Source organism: Phoxinus phoxinus, assembly GCF_949152265.1.
Source record: "Phoxinus phoxinus genome assembly, chromosome: 13".
In the NCBI taxonomy this organism is placed as follows: Eukaryota; Metazoa; Chordata; class Actinopteri; order Cypriniformes; family Leuciscidae; genus Phoxinus; species Phoxinus phoxinus.
The window spans coordinates 8,798,970-8,824,067 of NC_136888.1; the positions used below are offsets into that span (position 1 = coordinate 8,798,970).

The 25,098-nt window shown below is 37.1% G+C and overlaps 1 protein-coding gene across 2 annotated transcripts in view; it reads left to right on the plus strand.

Moving 5' to 3' along the window:
- Nucleotides 1-2,973: 2,973 nt before the first annotated feature.
- LOC307008764 (kelch-like protein 29) overlaps nt 2,974-25,098 on the plus strand; it is a 163,419-nt gene continuing 141,294 nt past the window's right edge. Inside the window, exons 1-3 of one of the 2 annotated variants that reach the window (XM_079631895.1) lie at nt 2,974-3,027; nt 4,774-5,030; nt 13,770-13,819. The gene's annotated coding sequence lies outside the window, so the exon portion shown is untranslated. Of the gene's footprint in view, nt 3,028-4,773; nt 5,031-13,769; nt 13,820-23,282; nt 23,364-25,098 lie in introns of those variants that run through there. The other variant, XM_079631896.1, reaches the window with a different exon arrangement.

The following is a 25,098-nucleotide window of genomic DNA, read 5'->3' on the forward strand; positions in this document are numbered from 1 at the left end:
AGACAGATATTGAAGTAAAGTTAAAATTATTCACATTTACATTTACATTAGACAAGTCTCTGATAGAAATTACACTATCTGTGGGGTTGGTTGGGAGTGTTGACTGAGTATCTATTCCTGCATTAATAAAATGCTTGTTGAATATATCTACTATATTTTGTTTACCCCTTACTTCACCCTGATTGGCTATCATAACTTCTGGGATAGTTGGAGGGGGTACGTCTCCCGAAGAAGATTTAATTACTTTCCAAAAATGTTTGGGGTCATTAAGGTTTTCATTTAATAAATTCAGATAATATTCACTTTTTGTACTTTTTATTAGTCTTGTGCATTTGTTTCTTAATACCCTATAATTTACCCAGCATTTATCATTATTATTTACTTTTGCTTTAATCCATGCTTTGTTCCGTTCTCTAATAGCTGTTGCAATAGAGTCATTGAACCAAGGATTGTCTCTACCCCTCACTCTGTATCTTCTAATAGGAGCATGTTTTTCAACTATGGCTAAAAAGGTCTTTTTAAAATAATTCCAGGCCAGCTCAACATCATCCATATCACAAACTATGTTTAAATCACTCTGATAGATTTCATGAAGAAAAGCTTGCTCATTAAAACATTTATAATTTCGTTTAAAAATGTACCGTGGCTTAGTTTTAGTCAATTTGCAGTTTCTAACACACACAACCATACAGTGATCACTGATATCATTACAGAACACTCCAGTAGCCGAATACTTATGTGGAGCATTAGACAGAATTACGTCAATTAATGTCGATTTGTCCATTCTTTTCTGATTTAGATGTGTAGGTGACTGTACTAGTTGCGTCAAATGTAAAGCATCACATATGTCTCTTAACGTTGATGAAGGTGATAGCCAGTCCTAGTTCAGATCTCCTAGGAGAATATACTCATTGGACAGTTTATGCAAAAAGTCAGACAGTAAAGAAGTTGCTCCAGCTGCAGCCGAAGGTGGGCGGTAACATCCTACCACAGTCAGAAAAGCGCCATTGGGGAGATTTAATTTAATGGCACATAGTTCGAATAATTTTGGCTTTGTTATTGATTCAATGGAACAACATTCCAACGATGCCTTAACATAGATAGCTACTCCCCCTCCTTTACCCATACGATCCGTCCTAAAGAGATTATACCCTTCAATGTGAATCATATTGCTCGTGATTGATGGTTTGAGCCATGTTTCTGACAAGACGATTATGTCACTTTCTGTCAGTTTAGCCCACAGACGAATAGCATCGATTTTATTAATCAGGCTGCGCACGTTGACATGAATAAAACGCAAGCCACTGCTATCTTTTAAATCGTCAGGGCTCAGAAGCTCAATCAGTTTTGGGCCTGGGTTTGGATGGACATTACCTGAAAGGAACAGGAGTAGAATCATCCAAACTGCTCTTGCCGGGCGGCTGTTGCCGACTCGATGATTGCGCCTGCAGGAGTTAAACTGGAACCGCCGTACTTCTGCCCAATTGAAAAGTCCATACCCATGCAGGGTGCAGACCGATGAAGCCATAAGGACTGATGTAAAGTCATCGGCATCAAACAGCATAGTCACAGAATTTGGGAGAACAATCCGGGAAGAAGCAAACAATCCATCGCCAGATGATCCCAGAGTATTTACAGTCCGTGAGCTCAGCACACAAGCGAGCACTGCGAGCAACAGGTAAACTGGTAGCCTCATATTGTTGTTGCAGCCAGACCAGCTTGTTTTCGTTGGAGAAGTGGGCTATATTATTGTTTACTCTTTACGATAAAGTTTGTAAACACAGTTCTGAGACACGCGATGAAAGTTATTCCAAATCAGGTAACCCCGTTTTAACAAAAAAAACAAAAGAGAACGAAAACAGTGATACAAACACAAGGAAACTACGCAGACAAACGTGTGAACACTGGCGCCGCCATCTTGGATATTGGTTGGATATATAATTAGAATGGGATTCAGCTGTGATGGTAGAGTGAGGTGAACTGACAATCAAGACACAAGACAAACAGCAGAAAGGCTGAAGATCAAACCAGAGTCCTGACAGTTAGGAAGATTGTTCCAAAGTTTTGGTGCTAAATAGGAAAAGGATCTACCGCCAGCAGTCGATTTTGATATTCTAGGTATTATTAACTGGCCGGAATTTTGAGATCGCAATAGACGTGAAGGACTATAATGCGTTAAGAGCTCGCTCAAGTACTGCGGAGCTAAACCATTTAGTGCTTTGTAAGTGATCAGCAATATTTTAAAATTTATACGATGTTTAATAGGCAGCCAATACAGAACGGGGCTAATATGGTCATACTTACAGTAGAGCATTACAACAATCTAGCCTTGAGGTCATGAACGCATGAACTAATTGTTCCGCATTTGTCAATGAGAGCATATGGCGTAATTTAGATATATTTTTAAGATGGAAAAATGCGGTTTTACAGATACTAAACACGTGACTTTCAAATGAAAGATTTGTATCAAAGAGCACAACCAGGTTCCTAACCGACGACGAAGACTTAACAGAGCAGCCATCAAGTGATTAAAGTTGATTAAACCCATGCTAAAGTTGATTAAAAAGAGGAATAAAAAAATAATCTTTTGGAAAATGATCTTAATGCCTTAATTAAAAAAAAATATGGAAAAAGTCAGGACACTCCTATGTTAAATTCCCATAGAGAGAACCCTAACCCTAACCCTAACCCAGGCAGGCATATTTTTAAAGGCCAGTTCTACCAGAAAGACTCTGAGAATAGATACTCGATAATTATGCATTTATTAACAGCCCAGCAAGCCATATGCAATAAGTTATTTGGCGTAGGCCCCGTCCGTAACTCGCAATCCGAGGGTACGGATTCAGCTTTTCCCGCCTGAAGATGGCGGGGGCGCAGCCGATATCCAGTGCGGTATTGGAAGGGACCATCCTGGTGGTGGTGGGGAGGTTGAAGGGGAAATACTATGGTGATAGGGAGGATGGACGGAGGAACCCATCTTGTTGGTGGAGGGAAGAAATCATCTTGGTGGTGGTGGGGTGGATGGAGGTGAGTGAAGCGTCAGTAGATATAGATGCAAGTGTAAGTACGGGTCTTTTATACTTCTAGTATTAAAACGTGATTGGATAGATGAGAAGATAATAAGTGACGCAACAATTGAGTCTTCCCGGCAGAACTTACGCTAAAGCTTTCATTTCTTTCATGGATCCAGGATACTATGGATCCTGATAAAGTTCCCTTGGCTTTTGGAATTAAAAAAGCCACACATCATCACATACCCTTCACCATAGAGATTGGCACGTGGTACTTTAATTTTCACTTTTCTCTTTACATAAAATCATCTCTCAATGCAAATCAAACCAGCTAGGCTAACTGAAATAAAACCATGCCAATCTCTAGGTATGGTGAAGGGTATGCGATGATGTGGGGCTATTTTAATTCCAAAAAACAAGGGAACTTTATCAGGATGTATAAACCTGAATGAAACAATATCTAAAATATCTATCTTGAACTCTGTCATGGAAATAGCATGTATAAACCTTAATATAAATAGGATATATATATATATATATATATATATATATATATATATATATATATATATATATATATATATATATTGTGTTGCCACTGTCATGTACATTTTTTAGTGTACAATCAACCAACGAAAAATGAAAGAGGTATGTTTGAGTAAAACAGTGACTGGTTTCAGTTCTTAAAGTTCTTCAGTTTTTATAAAGCCCATGGCAATGTGAACCTGAACAAAAAATGTTCTCCTACATTTGCACATCATCCACCAGTAGATGTCAGTCATGTATTGAATGTGAATCTGAGGCGCTGCCAGAAGAGAAATCAATATCCAACTTTTACTGTACTGTAAATACATACTGAAGATTCATCAAGGCTGTGTTGATATGCTGTGTAATGCATGAAATAAACAGATAAAAAAAGCAAACTAATCACATTCTTGTAAACATTTAATATACTGTTTAATAATATACCACATATTTTTATATACAACATTCCCTCCCTAGTTTAAACTGTCACATACATTGGCTGTGAGTACACTTGACCGTTCCAAGTTCTTTTGACAGATCTTTTTTTTTAACATTGTGATAATTTTTGGTTACATTTTACATGTACTGTATGAATTAGAGAAAATATACTTTTAGATGTTGAAACTTGTCACCATTCAGTGCATACATTTAATGAAATGATTACAATGTTTAAAAAAAATACAAAAAGACCCTTATGTAATAGGCTATAAAGGACTGCAAGAATAATAAAAGGAATATAATACTACAAAAATCAGATCCTAAAAGCTTTTAAATGCTGATAACATACATGTGTAAATATATTTAAAATTAATTATTATATTATATCATTATATTATATAAACTCAGCAAAATGAAACGTGTAAACGTTAAAACTTGACATGTGTAAATTAAATACTAGAATGAACATAAAAAATTCAACAACGAGACATAAACTGAACAGTTTCACAGACATTTGACGAACAGAAGTGAAATGAAATGGATTGAGTAAAAATAAATTAAACAAATAAATAAATATATATATATATATATATATATATATATTAAAATCTGTAAACTTTAATTACTCATACTGAGTGCATTTAATATATCATAGTTTGTATCATAATTTACTAAGCATTGCCTATAGGCTACTATTTTATTTTATTTTTTACAATAAATTGATGCGCTGGCATTACAAACTGAACTTTCATCTTTGCTGTTGAAACTTGATGCACCTGCACCTTCTCTCTCTCGACAGGTGGCGCTGTGTGTTTAGTAATAATAGAGTTAAAGGGGAGGAGTAGAGACGTTACACACACATACACACACGCTCGCGCGCGTACCACAGGCCGTCGGTTCGCGCTGACTCTCCAGTCTCCAAACACGCGCTGAATAACCCAGCATCATCCTCCTCCTCATCATATTCCCATCAGCGTGTGCACGAGCTGCATCACTGACAGCAGCGCGAGGAATTCTGTGATACAATGAAACAAACGCGCGCAGATTCATCCTAAGGTAAGACAGCTGGAGTTCAGAACATTATCATATTGGCTTTACAAACTACCGCTACTGGAATTAACAAGCGATACATGAGTGTGATTTCTGCATGTGTGTGTTTCATTAAGATAAACTAATGTAACGGCAGCAAAGACTGCTTTATTTTCCTCTACAGTCGCTATAGAATCTATAGTATGCTCTACGCTGCTTATGCCCTCCTGAATTTAAGAAAAGAGTCACTGGAGACGCCAGTTTTCACTTTTCTGAACAGTTACAGGTGTGGAACCATTGAAACTGCATTAATAATTGTTGCTATCAATATTTGATACTGAATTGCTGTGTTTTTTTTATGTTAATACATGAGTTACTGCTGATTAAATGACAGTTATTGTCATCGTTTGCACATGGTAATATTAAGGTTTTAATGTGACATGGAATCTAAATTATTTATTTAAACAGTTTAGTCTCTAGCTGATGGTTTTGATTGTTTGCAATATCATTGAGTTGATGGATTTATGTTACAGTTTTTCTGAATTGCTAAAACACATTTCTCGAAACCATCACCAACTTTCTTAAAACCTTGAACAGAAAACCAAATCTTCAAACATTTAGAAAACATCTGACTCTTCTGGCAAAATCAGACAATCACCTCGGAACCATTTTATCTGTGCTCGAAATCAAATAATGCTTTCAGATCATACACACAGCGATTAAATATTATAAACACTACAGATTTGACACTACATACATTTTTTTTTAGAACACAGAATCCAAAACATGCAGTTACAGAAATAAATATTGCAACTAAGTAAACAATTGTGCAATTAAAAAAAAGTATAGTAATCACATCTTGCAGTATACATTGAATACTGTATGCACTGCTGCAGGTATAATATTGTACTGAATATTGAATAGGAGGCCCATTGAATGTCTGTATATTCAGCACTTGCATACTGTAAGCATACAGTAACCAAACTGCAAAAGCCAAACTGGTTTAAAAAAGACTAAATGAACGGGGTGTAACACTGCATGTTACAGTACACTCAAAAGAGTTGTGAAACTGAAAAATCAAGGTCAATGAGAGATTGATTCTGCCTCAGCATCACGTCTTCATGTTGGGTCCAGCCTGAGGACCTTGTCCACATCACTGGCAATGTCATCTCTGCAGGAAAAGGGAAAAACCTTCTAGTCTTCCTAGATCGAGCCTTGTCAACATTCTCCACACCAAGCTCTTCCTCATCCTCTTCCTCCTCGTCCACCACTTCTAACTCATACTCTTCCTCATCTCACACATACCCTTCCTTCTCTCCCTCTTGTATTGTCTCCATCCATTGTTGGTATCAACGATCAGTGCAACATTCTGTCAATTTTGGCACTCTGAGCTGACTTGTATTATTATAGTTGGTCAACAGTTTTGTTGTTGAGTTGTTGTGTGTAAATGATGACAACTGTGTTGTAGTTGTGTTTAACTTTTATCTGCTTGTGTTTAGCGTTTTGAAACATAAATGCATCACAGTGCAAAATGTGTTTTAGTGAGTGAGAATGAGATTTGGAAACAGTGTCTAACTGCTCGAACTTGTTTAATGTTTTACAGAAAGAGTGATTTATTTGACAAATTGGTTTAGGCTATTGAGAATTTGGTTCTGATTGGAGTTTGGTGATTTAGCAACTCAGACAAACTGTAATTGAGGTTACTGTATAATGTGTTTGCATATGCATTTTTTTCCCCCTAAGTTTTTTATTTGACTTCAAAAAGTACCTTGCATGAGCAAGTATATGTTTGACAGATATTATATGCACAGTTAGTAATAAATGTGATAGATGTCCATGCTAAACATTATATTATAGCTCCAAAGTGCTTTATATAAGGTGCAGAACACGTATAACAGTAGTACAATATTTAAAACAAATTTGAATAAAAATATAACGTGTAAATAAAACTTAAAATGTCATGCATGTAATATAATACAATTTCACCTTAAAGCAAACATATAGATGTATGTCTTCAGTGTGTTTAAGTCGTGATCTGTGTTGATTTGAGGAGGATGGAGTCTTTCTGTTCTCACTGACTTTCTTTTTCGGATTTGTTGTATTTGTGTAGATATACAAACCTCTGGTAAAATGACATCTGCTGATTCTGATAGAGTCGATATTAAACATTTCGATCTGTTATTGGAAACTAAATGTATTTTCAGTAGATGGTTGACTTCTTTCCTGATGTGTTTCATGCTTGTCAAAGTCTTTGAATGAAGTCTTTAAATGATGAGTTGGGCTGTTTGACATTGAATTGTGGATGCACGTAATGCAGTATTATCGATTTGCTACTTTGCTAATAATTTAACAAATAGCCCTATACATTTTTCTTTTTACTTGTCTTTGATTGACGTCTTTAAATTATGAGTTTCATGTTGGGCGGTTTGGCATTGAATTATAGATGCATGTCATTCATTTTTGGTGTTTTAAATGAGCTGATCAATGTTGATTTGAAGAAGATGGAGTCTCTCAGCATTTCTGTCTGTTAAATCAAGCTGCTTTCTTTCCTCGCAAGCAATCAAGACAATATTAATTGTGTGTAGCAGTGCTTATCTGATTCATTATGTGGAAATCTATTAGTTGATTTGTCCAGGTGATAAGCTCTGATTTACCTGGTTAGTTAATGTCTGTCAGGTGCTGTGATGAATTATTGATGCTGTAGACACACAGTTCAGTTCAGTAGTGAGTGTTTGACTGAGTTTAGATAATGATTGACAGATCTGTGACCTTTGTGGTCGTTCAGGTCAGTTTATGTCCTAAATCATTTGAACATAGAAGTAAAAAAAAAAAAAAGACTTTATGCTCCATTACTAATTGCCTCTTAATGAATTAAAAGCTTGTTCATCTAACTCTGTCAATCATGTCGCTTTCACTCCTGATATTTAGAGTCAAAAGTCAATTACACAGATGAGTTTGGCTTTTATGACAAAACTTTGGCAGCATAATGTATTCAAGAGCAAATTTACATATTCCAAAATGAGCTTACTTATTTAGACGTTTGTAAAATCACACAGATGGTTCAAATTGCTGCCAGACCATCAGCTCTGTTGCGACTACACAGGCAGGCAGAAGAATGGGAAGAATTAAATGGAGATCTGTCTTGGAAAGGACATTAATTGAGCATGTCTTCATGTTGATACTGGTCTTTAGGTCTTTAGGCTTCAGAAAGTGTTGGAGATCTTCAGATCCAGCCCAGATTTCACACCAAAAACAGAACAGAACTTCTGCACACTCGTCTGAAGCAGTCTGTGTTTGAGTTCAGATGAGATGAGTGAATCTAACAAAACCATCTGAGAACATGTTTGAGGCATATTTCACAACAAAATCACCAACAAATGCTATAAATAATAAAGCCTATTTGCTTTCCATTATTTATTATATGTATATACTAATATATATATATATATATATATATGTATAATGCATTGTGACATTTTCTCACGATTAATCACATCCAAAATAACAGTTTGTGTTTACATAATAAATGTGCGTGTACTGTGTATAATTATTTTATATATATATAAATACACACACGTGCATGTATATATTTAAGAAAAATGTGTTGTTTATTATATATAAATATTTTATATATAAAGATCTATATACATGCAAATATTTCTTAAATATATACAAGCATGTGTGTGTATTTATATATACAAAATAATTATGCACACAGTACACGCACATTTATTATATTTAGGAAAAATGTGTATGCCATGTATATGCCGTCAAGAACATGCCAAACCTGTTGGTGGCAGTGTAACGAGAAGCTCAAGCCCACGGTAGCCAATCAGAATCCCGAAAACAGCAACAACATCAACGAATCACATCATCTTTCTCTTTAAACCATACGTCATGTGACGTCGGCTGCCTAAAACTCTGTTTTTCTCAGTTTACATGCAAGCGTGCAAACAAAGTTTTCCAAAATCTCCACTCTGGCCGGAGTTTTTAGAAAGAAACCTTTTCAGAGGCGAATTCTCCGTCTGCACAAACAAAGGGAAATGTCTGGCCATGTAAGAACTGGGATGTTTTCAGCTTCCAGGAATTGTGTACAGATCCTTGCCAGATGGGGCCGTGCATTATCATGCTGCAACATAAGGAGATGGTCGTGGATGAATGGCACAACAATGGGCCTCAGGATCTCGTCACAGTATCTCTGTGCATTCAAAATGCCATCAATAAAATTCACCTGTGTTCGTTGTCCATGACATACGCCTGCCCATAACCCCAACGCCACCATGGGCCACTCAATCCAAAATGTTGACATCAGCAAACCGCTCACCCACACGACGCCATACACGCTTGTCTGCCATCTGCCCTGTACAGTGAAAACCGGGATTCATCCGTGAAGAGAATACCTCTCCAAAGTGCCAGATGCCATCAAATGTGAGCATTTGCCTACTCAAGTCGGTTACGACGACGAACTGCAGTCAGGTCGAGACCCCGATGAGGACCACGAGCATGCAGATGAGCTTCCCTTAGACGGTTTCTGACAGTTTTTGCAGAAATACTTTGGATATGCAAACCGATTGTTTCAGAAGCTGTCTGGGTGGCTGGTCTCAGACGATCTTGGAGGTGAAGATGCTGGATGTGGAGGTCCTGAGCTGGTGTGGTTACACGCGGTCTGCGGTTGTGAGGCTGGTTGGATGTACTGCCAAATTCTCTGAAACACCTTTGGAGACGGCTTATGGGAGAGAAATTAACATACAATTCACGGGCAACAGCTCTGGAGGACATTCCTGCAGTCAGCATGCCAATTGCACGCTTCCTCAAAACTTTAGACGTGGCATTTGGCTGTGTGATAAAAATGCACATTTTAGAGTGGCCTTTTCTTGTGACCAGCCTAAGGCACACCTGTGCATTAATCATGCTGTCTAATCAGCATCTTGATATGCCACACCTGTGAGGTGGATGGATTATCTCGGCAAAGGAGAAGCACTAACACAGATTTAGACAGATTTGTGAACAATGTTTGAGAGAAATAGGCATTTTGTGTACATAGAAAAAGTCTTAGATCTTTGAGTTCAGCTCATGAAAAATGGGGGCAAAAACAAAAGTGTTGCATTTATAATTTTGTTCAGTGTGTATTAGGGATGGGCATTTTTGTCATTTGCTCATTTCGATCATCAACAGGTCTCAAAAACGAGTACTCGAGTAATCAGGGGGGCGGGGCTTGTCCGTCATGAAAATGTTTGGAAATGTTAGAGACTGTTACGAAAATTAATGTTGACAAATAAAACTATGACATTAAACATGAAAACATGAACGTATGACTAGAAAAAAAAACACTATGATGCATCAATGTTTTCGAAAAAGAAACATCTAAAAGGAATAGCTGCTTGAGGTAAAGCTAAAGAGTAAATGATCTCTAGTAAACTGAAGCACGTTCTACGACAACCTATGAGATTAATAATCAGATATCCTAGATAAACGTAACATTACAACTTACATGAACAAAAGGACGCGAATGTGCATGTGAACTAGTTTTTTACAGTCAGTGGTTTGATAGGGAATTTTTGGATGCGCTATTCCCTCAACAGCGCGCTGATACACGAGCAACTAAAGCACAGATAATTTACAACATTCTATCACAATCCTGTTCTCATTATAATGCTGAATATCTTGTGTATATTGGCGCTGCACATCTTGCACTTCATTTTATTTTGCATGATAGAAAGTGATTACAGTCATCACTGTGCGTTTTCAAAACCATAGAAACAACCATCTTCCATCTTGCAATGGAGCTGAGACTGTGAATGTACGGTCGGTAAACTGCAGTTTTTTTGCTAGCTGGTTATTAAACTAAATTAAACACGTCTTGTATCTGTGATTAATCAGATATAGACAACATAAAGAGGGAAAAGTCCGCTGTGCGCGGGTGCAAAATAGGATTGATACATGCAAGATAGAGCCCATAGTGTTTTTACACCAAAGTGGCTCTTTTTCCATTATTAATGTGTAAGGTAGAGTTGAGTAGTTATTCAAACAAAGAGAAATACTTTACAATTCACTTACTTTATTATTATTTTTTACCTTTAATGTTAACAGGAAACTTAGGCAACGGATTTCACCCTGGGAAAATGTATGATATTAAACATTTTTGAAAAAATTGGTTGACAAATATGTAGGCTACAACATCTTTTTAAACAATAAAATTGGATTTAAGAGAATCCGAGCCAATTTCTTTGGCAGTTTATATTGTTTGATGTAATCACACCAAGACACAGGGCTGTATGCAACGTTTTGATTTTCCTGATTTCGACATGTGAATTTTAAGGTGTTTTGAAGGCCAAAAAAAAGGACAACAGTAGCTTTAAAAATAGCCTGACTTTTTTTTTTACTGCCACCTGGTGTTCCGGCGTCAACTTGTCAGTGCTGCTACTCGGCACACTTGTTGAACTGATAGCGAGAGGATTAATAAAGATGCCGAAGGCAAAACGCTCCAAGGTTTGGCTGCATGTCACGTGGTGTAATGCAGACTCTGCGACATGCAACAAATGCCATAAAGCAATATCATGCAAGCGAGGTAAGACTTCGAATTTAATGAAATATCTGACGAGACATGGAGTGCATAGGTGTAATTTGCGGGTGGGACGGGTGGGTCCCCACCACTTTTTTCCAGGGTCGATATTGTCCCCACCACTTTTTAAAACATCTCGTGGCACGAATGTTCGAATACATATAAATAAAACATCTCCAGTTAACCAGCAGAGCATTCATTTCGTTCGTTTGTTAAATAAGAGACGATCTAGCGCTGAAATGTGTTTTTTAAATGAAGTGATCAAAGTGCTCGTTGCCGTTGCGATCAGTGGCGCGGATACAGTGTCTTTTCTTGTGGCTCGCGCACACCGCACTGTCTTCACTCGGACGCGCGCTTCAATCCGTTGCGGTGAAATCACAAAATATAATGCACACAAACGTGTCCCTGTTTGATATACAACCACTGATGAGCATAATCGGTTTTGATGAGAAAAAAAAAAAAAAAACTGTACGAATGCGGATTAGAACCCAGAACCTCTGACATGCTTGACGAAAGTTCAAGTTTAGCAGGTTGCCAGTGTGGTGGTGGACATCACAGCATAACATAACAGCAGCCGTTCCTCTTCGGGTAAATCTAGTAATTTAATGCCAACTGCAAATCTTGCATATCAAGTTAGTAGGCTAGCAAACAGTGTGACAACGTGTCCAAAAGGTTTTAACAAAGTTCCAACACTTCTTTATACGAGGCTATGCTGTGTGTGTTAAATATTTCTGCTCAGTGTCAGATATTTCACTGCTTAAAGTAAAATATACTATACTTAAAATAAAATATACTTAAAGTCATAATATGTGAAGACAAAATGTTGATCTTAACTTAAGTGTTTTACATCAGTATTAAACGGCGCAATTTTTCATTTAATCAGAAATCAGAACATCTTTAAAGATTTAAGTTAATATTGTGTCCAGTTTGGCCCTTTAAATAAAAGGGTATTATTTTTTGGTTTCGTTTTCTTAAGTACTGGTTCAAGAACCGTTCAAGCACCGTGACCGTTTAAAAAATACAGAGTAGGTACTGATATCGGATAAAAAACTACTGATACCCCACCCTATAGGTCAGAGAACAATGCATGGCCAAACTGATTTGAGCTGATAGAAAGACAAAAGAAACTCAAATAAGCACTCGTTACAACCGAGGTCTGCACAAGAGCATCTCTTGACATGTTAAAACCTGAGGCAGATGGGCTACAGCAGCAGAAGACACACCGGTGTCACTCCTGTCAGCTGAGAACAGCAAACTGAGGCCACAATTCACACAGGTTCACCAAAATTGGACATTAGAAGATTGGATCCATCCAGCCTTGTATCAACAATTCAGGCTGCTGGTGTTGGGGGTATTTTCTGGCACACTTTAGGCCCCTTAGTTCCAATTGAGCAACGTTTAAATGCTACAGCCTACCTGAGTATAAATGCTGAGTATTGACTTCCAGCAGGATAACGCACCATGTCACAAAGCTCAAATATTCTCAAACTGGTTTCTTGAACATGAGTTGACTATACTCAAATGGCCTCCGCAGTCACCGGATCTCAATCCAATAGAGCACCTTTGGGATGTGATGGAACGAGAGATTCGCTTCGTGGATGTGCAGCTGACAAATCTGAAGCAACTGCGTGATGCTGTCATGTCAATATGGACCAAAATCTCTGAGGAATGTTTCCAGCACCTTGTCAAATCTATGCCACAAAGAATTAAGGCAGTTCTAAAGGCAAAAGAGGGTCCAACCCAGTATTAGCATTAATAGTAATGTATTAAAGTATACATTTTGTTAGTATTTGTTGTATATAATGCTAAAACTGTTAGTATTTTATAATGGTTTTTATTAATACCTTAAGTTTTTGTTTTACCTTTACAGTAATTAAAATTTGGGGCAATATCATTTTAAATTATTTGTCTTTTGTTTTGTGGTAAATTATAGCACAAATGTTTTTTTCTGAGATTCACTTGAACATTGTTTATTTCATCAATATTTAATGTTTATTAAATGTTTTTATTAAATTTAATGATGCTGCTTTTCTGCAAATGATTAGAAAGCTGATTTATTGTCGTAGAGGTCGTAAAAAAACAGGCTCACTGTGTCGTGACTTTAACAACCATGTTTAAGTGTCCCTGTGTCCTCTAAGAAACCGCTCTCTAAAATCATCTGATAATGACTTATTTATGATGGACGTTTCTCATTTCTTTAACAGGTGCTGTGCAACTTTCCTATATGATGTGCATCGACCAGAGACGCTGTTTGGTGAGTAGTTTTGAAATTCAGCAAGTTTCATCTTGTATCGGTGCTGAAGCAGATTTCGTGTTGAAGATTTCTATGATTATGAATCAAACAGAGGGAGTAGTTGAATTTATTTTCTGTGCAGAGGATGTCCACACATCTTAAGTTGTTTAAACTGGAACATTCCTTTAATTAGTCATTTGTGGTTTTGTGCTCTTTATGAAGATGATGGATGTGTTTCTTTGAGGATGGATTGTGTGTGAAGGTGTTGAGGCTGAGATCTCACACTGGAATCCCAGCTGTGTGACTATCTCAGAGGAGACAACTTAATTGGCGTATGTCAGGATGTATAGACGGAGATTACAGGAAAAACTCAGATGGGTGTGCACTGGAAAAGCGTGAGAGCTGCACTTTCACCAGTCCATCGTAATCTGAAAATTAGTTTGTCGCTACAAAATTAAGAATTCTTATACAATATTAATGCCTGTTTATCATGGTGTTAGTAATATTAGGCTATATATTGTGGTACTGGTCTTGATGTTGTAATTTTTGCTATAGAATCAGTAGTTTTTTAAACAATAAATAACCACATGATTTATATAATCCAGAGGATGATGCACTTTGCTGATGAAAAATTGCGTAATCTTCTCATTTGCAACCCTGGCTTATTGTAAATATGTGCATGTGGTAACATTTCTGCACAATGATATGACAGTGCCTTGGTCATTACGTTTCACAACACTATCAAAGTGAAATGTTCAGTGAGTTGTGCTAAAAGCGCATTCAGATTTTAAATGAAAGAGATTAATGTGAATCTGGCAACGCTTTATTATGTTGATTTGTTGTTTGTATTGAGGCAGTTTGGAAATTAAATGTCTGTTGAGTGGGTAATGCATTTGAAAATTACGTACCACCTACACGAAACCGGACCCTAAACCTAACCAGTAATGCTAACAAAAACAAATGTTAGATAAAAATGCATTTGCTGGAGCAACCATGCCATTTTACCAGTACCAGGTGAGCTACCAAACACCTGGTACTACACCAGAAAAGCCAAAGATATGGAGCTGGTTATGTGATGCAAACAAATCCACTATGATAAAATTAGTTTTTTTTGTGTGTGTAATATAAGTCTTCATTAATCAATAATCTACACCTGTAATCATGCAAGTTGTGTGAACAGGCAAAACAGTTGTTGGTTACGATTTACGATTTCCTCAGTTGATGTTTGATCCTTTTTTAAATTTGAACCCAGGATCCTTGAGTTACCAGGTCAAGGTTATGAATCACTGTCCTAATAACACTCCATTCATATGCTAATTATGATAAGATCACAAATTAATTAGGTGTTAATGGTAAAATGAATTAATATTGATATCCAGTTTCTATTTCATGTCTTTTCTATTATGACGGTTCTTGCATCATCAAGTTTTTGAGTGATTTGGATTGAAACATTCAATATCGTACCTATTTTTACTTAAACCTTAACATTACATTACATCTCAGTGTTAATCAGTATTTTGTGGACACTTGCTGTTTCAGTTTTTAAAGAGCTTATGTTGATTTAGTAAGTCTCCTGTTTAACCTCCAGTAACCTTGTTCATCTCCTGTAAAGGTGAAGACCCAACTTTATGCATGTTTTGTAAAATTCCCTTATCTGTAAAACATATTTTATTGGATTGTCCTGGACTTTATACAAGCAGAAGGCTCTTTTATGAAGTTACTTCACTTAACGACATATTTAATGAGATTATGCCTGAAAAGGTTTTAGATTTTTTATCATATGTTAATTTAAAAAAATCTTGTATAATGACTTGTTGTTTGTTCTGTTTTTATTATATTTATATGATATTTGTATTTTTGTAATTGAAATTTTGCCATGAAAATAGCTTTGAATGCTGCCATGGCATTAAATAAAATAATCTGAATCTGTTCATCTCCTGAGATATTTTTTGATATGTTAAAATAACACACGTGTGCAAGCTGTTATTTTTACATTTGGGAAATATGAATTACTGTGATATGGCTGGCCCAATCCAGCTCCCGTGGAAATCTTTCCTGCGAAGATTCAGGCCTCTAAAAAAGTGAACCTGCAGAGCTTGATTATCTGGTTCTGTTGTTTCATATATATATCAAAACTGAAATCTGAAAGAACATGCCATAAAGTCGATGCAGGATTATTGTATTTATGATATGAACCGCATTGCAAAAGGTTACATTTGTATGCTTTAAAATAATATTTTGGTAGTTGCTCTGTGTAAAGTAAACCAGCCTACACTGTTAGACATTTCTGTAATTTGTAGTTATTTACTATATAACACCCAGTACAATATTGTAAATTCTCTTTACAGCAAATAACTGTGATTCCCTTTACGTTATGGGAATTTTCTGTGACATCAAACACCACATACAGATTTTTACTGTATTTAAAACAAAATGCTGTTTATTACTGTATTTGCTGGAACATCAACTTTTGGTGACATTCCATCGTTGTTTTTTTTTTCTTCTAATTTTTATATTTGGATTGACATGAATTATAGCCATGCACTGTAAACAATGCTGCAATAGCTTGACGCTGTCTACAAAGCGACCATTGCAAAATGCAGATGCATTTGTCCTTCGTGTCAGAAATAGTGTGAGCACGTGGAGTACTGTACGTCAGAAATATAACAGGGCATCGGTTAACTCATGTCGTGCTGAGCCGCATCCAGTGTCACAGTATCACTTATTATAATGGGCTCTATTGTCTTTTGTCACATCTCGCCACTCGCATCAGGGGTAGACATGGAATCAGCACGATATCAAATCAAATCAGGTTTTGCTCAGGAGTGGAAGAGTTCCGGAGACCACCTGAGTTGTGTATCAATGCACCTTATGAAGACTGTTATCCCTAAAATAATAAGACCAGCAAGCAAGGTAAGGTTTGTGCACCCCAGTTTAACTTAGGTTAACATTTACTCGTCAACATGGCGGTAACATGTTGCCATGATAAACTGCGCTAACGTTTAATTTTACAAACAAGTTTGTTAGCTTATTGAATAGCCTAATTAAAATTATTTTAACGAGTAACGCTTAGCTTACATTAACATTAAGTTAATTCCATACCAGTCTGTTTGAAACGATCAGACATTTTTTGGGCCCTTCTGCTGCACTAGTCCATCTAAGGCTGGCGTAGACCTCTTGCTATTAACTCAGATTTTGAATTAAAATCAAGCTTGGAAAAATGTCTTAACTCTGTGATATCGGCCGGTGCTGTCATTTTGACTTTGAATTTGGCGGGGATTAGGCATGTAGGCTAGCTGTGGTGTAATGATGGATTTTAATTGGTCCATGTCTGATATGTAACGCACATTTGTGCTTTTTGCCGTACATGTTGAAGAATACAGGATCGAAGTGCGCATGCGCAACATGGGTTTTCTGCTTGTCGTCTGCAATGAATGGACAGTAAAAGCACTACTTATTCTACCATTTGTTTGTTATTTGATTATGCGTAACTGCTACATTTGTCATCATAATGTCTAAACAATTAGCCTGGGAAAACCCAGACCACTCTCAGTTGTAACTGAGTTAGGGTCTGGCAAAGCTCCATAGACAAATCATTTCCACAGGGGCGTCACCAACGGATGTCGCTTAAATGGCTCTGGGCGCAATTGGATAGATCTAAAACCAATCAGAGCGATGAATGACATGACGTATGCAGAGCGACGGAGAAACATCTGAGACTCTCAGCAATTCTCTGTTTGTGTTAATGAAAATGACAATTTTTAAATCGCTTGAAACAGACGCGATAGCTGATTCGAACGAGTGATGTTGTGATGTTCCACGGCGGCATCCATCTCTGTAATGTACAAAATCTGCGTCACCGTCTCTGCTCTGTCGTCATCGTGTAAAGCCCGCCCCAACGTTTCTGATTGGTTGAGCGTGTGCACCACAACTATAAAAAGCCATTATCAATGGAGCGCAGATATTATGAGTCATCATGGCAACAGCGCCAGACACAAAGAGGAATTACTGTTATACAGTGTTGGGTGTAATTAATTACCAAGTAATCTAAATATTGTAATTTAATTAAAGGGATTACTCTTAATTCTTATGTAATTTAAAATAAAATATGATGTAATTACATTAAATAGGCTACTGCATAGACTATAGAACAATTCTGTATAAAACAATAGTGGATTTAACATACATTTTTAAAAGGTATATTTTGAATGTAACCTTCTCCCTCTACAAACTTTGGTCAATTCAAGAATAATTCATGCAATTGTATATTGTTCATTTTGAAAGCATTTAAAAGTGCAGTTTCTTGTCTCTCCTCATTGTATTGTTTAAGTGGTTGAGGTTGATATGGGACTTAGTAATTAATAATAAGTACTTTCTAAAGATAGTAATTATTACATTAATCTAATTACACTGTTGAAGATGTCATTTGTAGTTAGTAATTAATAACTATTTTAGAGTAACTGTTATAATATCAGAGGTGAAACTGGAAGAACAGTTATTCAACCTCATTTTAATTTTCATGAAGCTATAGGTGCAATCCTGCAGGCATTAAAAGAACGTGGCAGCAGCTGAAAATAAAAATAAAATAAAAACATAATTCAATCAGGTAAGGCTTGAGCATATAATGGGTGTAGGCTATCTGACTTTACAAACATTTGACATATTACATAACTAAATAGCATCCAGTGTCTAGCAGTGCAGCAGCATTTTTGGCTGAGGGAATTCCTTCATCAGAGCCAGTCACTCCCGGAGATCCAAGGGCCTTCATAAAATGTAAGAGGTCTGTGTTATTTTTTTTATAGGGTATTTTTGATATTTCCATTTATTTTACTTTGTGTTGGGTTTTTCGTTGGTCCCAATAGATTCTGATATCTATTGGGACTAATATCTATCTAGAGACTAATATCTGTCTTTTGGAGCCTCCTGTCCCAACAGAACCCCAGACAGTTGTAAGTTGCCTACTCAATACACCAGAAACTATGACAAATAGTGTTATAAAGTGTACAAATGCTCATCTTCACAGGATGATGGGTATGAAGAAACAGTTTCTGCGCCACAGAGAGGCCTACAGGGTAATGTTAATATTATGTGTCTACACATCAGACAATCTACACATTCACAGTTGTATGTGGCGTAGCCTATAATCGAAGTTTATATCTAAGTATAAACGGACATTCTTATCCCCCAAGTGATTTTCAGTAAATGCCACAGTTTAATTCTGTAGAATTTGTTTAGAACTACATGATGTAACTCTAATGTACTGTATTTTCAGTTGCCAGTTAAGGAGTTATATATACTTCATCTTACGCTATTAATTTATTTTTTAAAACAGCGGAAAAACAGCAATAAATAAATGTACAGAAAGAATGAATGAAGTGTTTAAACAACGCTTCCTCTTTAAAAAGGGGCAGGAGACCGCAAGAAACTCTGGGTTTACCGAAAGAAAACCTGCTCTCGACCAGGTTAGGTTCACAGAGTAAGTTGCCATGGTAACTGACTCTGAGTATAAGTTACCCCTCTTTCAGAAATGGGCTTGACTTAAGCCCCTTTCACACAGAGATTCCGGAAAATACACGGATAAAGTGACCCGGGATTTGACCCGGGTTCGTTTGAAAATGGTTCATTCACACTGACAGTGATTTGCCGGAATCAGAGAGCGCGTTCACACACAACCCGGGTATGTCCCGGATAGACGCGTGACGTTATGATGTGACGTATAAGGTGGCGAACGAACGATCTCAGCTTCGGCGCGGATTGCAAGGAGCTCTCGGGTCTCTGCTTCAGTCCAGTTTGCAGACATCTTTTCGTTCTTTCTTGTATCGATGACGAACACAAACTTTCTTCTAACAGAGTAACAGAGTGGCACGATAACTACCACATTGCGAAGGCTCGTGCATCATCACTACGACACACCCCTTACGGCATTTGTCCTGGCTTTTGTTCACACAGCGCGCGTTCCGGGTCTGAACACGGCAATGTTACTAGGTCCCCAACCCGGCATCGATCCCGGCATTAAACCCGGGTCGTGTTTGCGTTCACACAGAAGGCGTTCCGGCAATTTGCCGGCAATTTGCCGGGTTCAAAGTGCTGTGTGAATGGGGCTTTACTCTGCTTTCTCGGGTTTGATATACCTCCCATTCTGAAACGGAAAACCCAGAGTTTCCCTCATTTCAGGGTTAACATACTCATAAAGAGTTTTCACTTAACCTCCTTTCTGAAACAGGCCCCAGCATAAACACCTTAGACTGGTTTATTATAATATTTTTTTTCATTTTTGAGAATATAGAGTGGTGTTCTCCCAGAGAAGAAACATAGTGAGGCTACAGTACATTGTCTCAAAGAGTTTATAGATGAGTGTATGCGTTCTAGGTCAGAAACTTGGACGCTTGTCTATTATAGTGTATGTAATCATTGTGCATAAAAGAACATATTTGCACCCTGTTCACTTTAAGGAGCTGCCGGCTAAAGGTTAATTGCTTTTGCTAATGTTATCGAGGCACCCTTCTAGAACTGGGTCATGTGCACTCCTTACAAGATGGCCTTTGAGTAAGGAGTCATTTCTAACTTTATTCCTCAGAAGATTGAATAGAAAGTATCTTACTCAGGGTGCTGTTTTCTATAGATTCACTTTATAAAGGAATAGTTTTTTTTTTTTTTTTTTTCTGTCTTCATTCTGAAGACCGAGCCGGTTCTCGTTTCCATCCACTACTAAACCAAGAAAAACTCAGAAAGATGCCAAAAAGTTGCAGAAGTAGCATAAATTTGAGTAAACAAAGCTATCATATGAAATGTAATGCACAAGTCATGGACCACTTTTATAGTGCTTTTGCATCCTTTTTTTGTACTTTGAAAGTTTTCCGAAATATTTTCTTTTGTGTCCCACATATGAAAAAAAGGCTCTACATGTTTGGAACAGTGTGAATAAATGATTATTATTATTTTAGATTGATCGATTCCAATTGTTTAAAGGAACACTTCACCTCTGGAAAGATGAATGTGTATTTAAAATGGGTCATTTATGTAGAAGAAATGTGAAATTATTTTTGAATTTGGAGCCTTCTAGACTGAGAAAAGCCAGAAAATGTATTTTTGGCTTATGGGGATGAAAGACAACAACTCCCAGAATGCACTTGCTTCGCTGCCCTAGGAGGCCACGCCTACCGGTAAGAGATCGCAGTAAACAACACGGCTATGCTACTAGTGAGTCTCCGTGAGTCTGCCCAGTATTTTGATGTCGCCCAAAATGTCCAGGATTCGGCTTTTGCGTTCTTCAGTCGCCATTCCTCATGTTTACTGTGACGAGCAGGAACGAGACTGACGGCCGCGGAGAACGATGCGAGCCCGGTGGCGTGATTACTGATGAGTGGCGCCGGCGCCTGTAAGACGCACCGGTCTCGTATCTCTCACGGAGGAGCGGGAATTTTCCTAGCAATGTTAAAACGCACATCAAACGATCACTTGTTTAGCGTTCATGTAAACACTACATTCAGATTCACCAATCGGAATGAATTCAGTTAGATTGAAACAAAAGGTGTGCATGTAAACTATGAATGCGACTGCAGAAAGCAAAAGCCGAATCCTGGACATTTTGGACGATCTCGACGGCCGGACATGTCCGGGAAAAAGAGGATGGTCACCGCTACTACTCAGCTTTCTCCACAGAATAAGAAACTTTTAGCTTAGCTTCCAAATAAAGAATGGCTGACACTATATGTACATTCTGTGAGTGAGATCCCTCTATGGGCGGGTTGAAAACATGCGGAACAGCGCCTTCTACTGGATAAATGATGAGCTAGTGTTTGTAGTCTTACCCTTATTCAAAGAAATTTGACTTCCTGCTTTTTATGACGCAAATTGACGATTTTTGCGTCATAAAAAGCAGGAAGTGGAACACTTAAATCCTTATTTCTCCCATCTCAGGGGAAAATAAGGGAATAAACCATGACCATTCGAAAATGTGACTGGGTTTCTAAAGATACAAAGTCTAATGCAAATGGGTGAAGTGTTCCTTTAAAGCCAAATATTGCAGTATTTTGTTTATGGCATTGCATTGAACAGACCAGCATCTTGAACTCATTTATAGGTTGCTGACAGCTTTAGTCTGGACTTTAGTGTGCATGGCTGCAGCGTTGTGTTAAATAGGCCAGTTGTGAATGAAAATCGATGGTGGCGGTTGTGCTTTTGTTTACTCATCTGAAAATGAAGGACTCAAGTTGGCTTACAGACCTAATTTACTTCCAGATCTTGTGCAGCATGCAGATTAATTTAATTTGTCTGAATATTCGGCCACAACAGAGACCAGGCCACACCAGACACATCTGATAATTGAAATAAGCAAATGTAGTGATCCATCGATATTCTTATATTGTTGCATATGCATAACAAAGCCATTTTATATACTTTGCAAAGCCATGATGCATGTGAGGTGGAAATAAAATAAGTGAATAAACAAGTAAGTATTTTTCTCGCCTGGTGCCTCATGTGGATTTTTCAGAAATGCATATTTTTTTCCCCCATTAAAAACATGATTCACATTTGTTAGTGTCAACTTACTGTACTGAGAACAGTTCTAGAATAGGGTTATTACATCCAAAAATGATGAATGAATTATTTAACCAATGAGGTTCATTTTCGTGTTCACTTCATTCAGTCATGCATTTAGTTGCATTTGCCTCACCAATTGTGAAAAAATAATGAATTAATCAATAAATAATTTCTTTGCATTGTTTCTCATAGTGTTGCTGCCTTCAACAAACCTAAAATGACCCTCAGAAAAATAAAACCTTTTCAAAAATTTCTTTGATATTAGTAATGAGGTTCAAAGTTCCAAGAAGTTCCAAAGTTAGAATTTTGCTAATATACAGTATATATATATATATATATATATATATATAATATTATTATTATTATTATTATATTTTTTGTTGATATTTCTAAATATAATTATTTATGTAAACAGGGGCATATCTAAATTGAGTGTCTGATGCTTGTGTTTATTTCACAAAGCACATCTGTGCTTATGGTCACCCATCTGGACGACTGCTTCATGTGTGCGAGTCGTGCATATGCGTGTCTGGCTCGTCTGAATCATTGCTCTGCATCCATGAACATTTCTCCATAACATTCATGCGGTGTTGGGAACATTACTTTAGTAAACTGTGAATAAATTCGTAGCTAAAGAGCGCTGAAAGCACTAGGGATGGCGAAAACTAAAAAAATTCTTGACCGACCACCGAGCCTCATTAGCCGGTTGAAACCGGTTAACCGATTAGTTTAAAATATGCTACAGACAACAGACCCGGGAGAGAATACAATGCTGAATAAAGTCTTATTTTGTGTTATTTTTGGACCAAACAGTATTTTCGATGCATCAAAAACTTCTAACTAACCCACTGATGTCACATGGACTACTTTGATGATGTTTTTATTACCTTTATAGACATGGACAGTATAGTGTATATACAGTTTCAATGGACGGACAGAAAGCTCTCGGACTAAATCTAAAATATCTTAAACTGTGTTCCGAAGATGAACGGAGGTCTTACGGGCTTAGAACGACATGAGGGTGAGTCATTAATGACATTTATTTTCATTTTTGGGTGAACTAACCCTTTAAGTGCAAGTTTATTCTTTTGGACCAGAAAAGCGTTATTGTTCAGTAGTATGTGCTAGTTGTCGGTGGTGAAAGGGTTACGTGAAGTGCCCCGTCAGTGAACTGGGCTCATAACCTCTCGCTGCTCTGCACTCTGTCTGACCTCTGCACGAGTCGAGACCGCTAACCATGCATGAAGCAACATGGATTCCTAATGAAATATTTAAAACGGTTTGGGAAATCTTCTGGCTAAGTGCTTGAAAGTGTTCTTGCTCTGTCTCTCTCCTTCTCACACTGTGGAACGAGAGATTGTTTTTGCCTTGAATATAAAGATGCTGCTGTATAGCTAACACAATCTTTTTTTGACAAGATTCTATGTATAGCTCTATAATTTTGATGACTTTGATGAGAGGGATTCTCAATTTTTTTTTAAATTTTTTTTTGTCATCTGAACCTCTTTGACCTAAAAATTAGCTTGAAGTCCACCTAGAATTTCAAGTTAATGTTTCAATAATTAATTAACAACACCTTTGATATCAGTTAATTGCAAAATGTATCTAAAAAAAAAAAAAAAAAAATTCTTTCGATTTTTTTAATTTTTTTATTAAGTATATGTTTATTTAATTTTAATCGAACATTTTTATGATTGAATTAATTATTAGCTCTTCAAACCCCCAGTTTGGAAACCCTGATTTAGAGGAACCCTAATTTCCATAATGTTTTATGCAAGGTAAATTACAGGAAGTCTAGTTAAAGAAAATCAAGGAATTACCATAAAACTAGTCTATGACATGATCTTTGGCCAGATAAAAATGATGCATTAAAAGCATCACAATGTTTTATACACAATTTTATATCGCCAGCAAAAGCATCTGTAATGTTTCATGATTATTCAATACAGTATATCGCCAAGCCCATGTAAGCACACGTTTTATAGGTCTGTTTTGAAAGTGTAATTAAAATTAAGCAATTTGTGTAATGCATTAAGTCAATTAGTAGAATGTAGATAGCATTTTTAAAACTCATCTCCATAAATTCAAATGAGTCCATCTTCAATATTAGATGATGAATATTTAACATGTATTCTTTGACTAGACTATAAAGTCAGCTTATATTAAAATCACACGTGAATGAGATGTTCGATGCAGTTAGATGAGTGCCGGTGATGCAGTAAAGGTGTGTTAAGGGTGGTTAGACAGGAATGCAGTGAGACATGTCCGTCCTGTCGTCTCTCGTTACCACCCGTGTGTTTAAACGCCTGTGGCAGGGCAGCTGGAAGGCTGGCATCATTTCAATAGATCTTCCAGCAGATGAGGTTTGAATAGACGAGTGTGTGTGTGTGTGTGTGGTCATATAAATGTCTCAAACATCAATACATCCTTCTACAACCTGACAGAACTTTGATAGCAAGATATATTTTAGCATAATTTTCAGTCTTAAACTAGTGTATTGAGTGCATAACTTATCTTGATTGTGTACTTAAAACGACTGCCTTCTGAGTTCAGTTCTAGTGAAGCATTCCTGCATTTTTCAGCACATTAAAACCACAGCAGGCTAATGTGAGACTGTGATGTGACGTTACTCTGTGCAGACCGGCTGTATGCAATCAAATAAGACTTAAAGGTAGGGTAGGCAATTTCGGAGAGGCTAGCAATAGAAAGCTAGCTTTGAAAGCAAGAAATCCCACCCTTTCTTCAGAGCGTCTTCA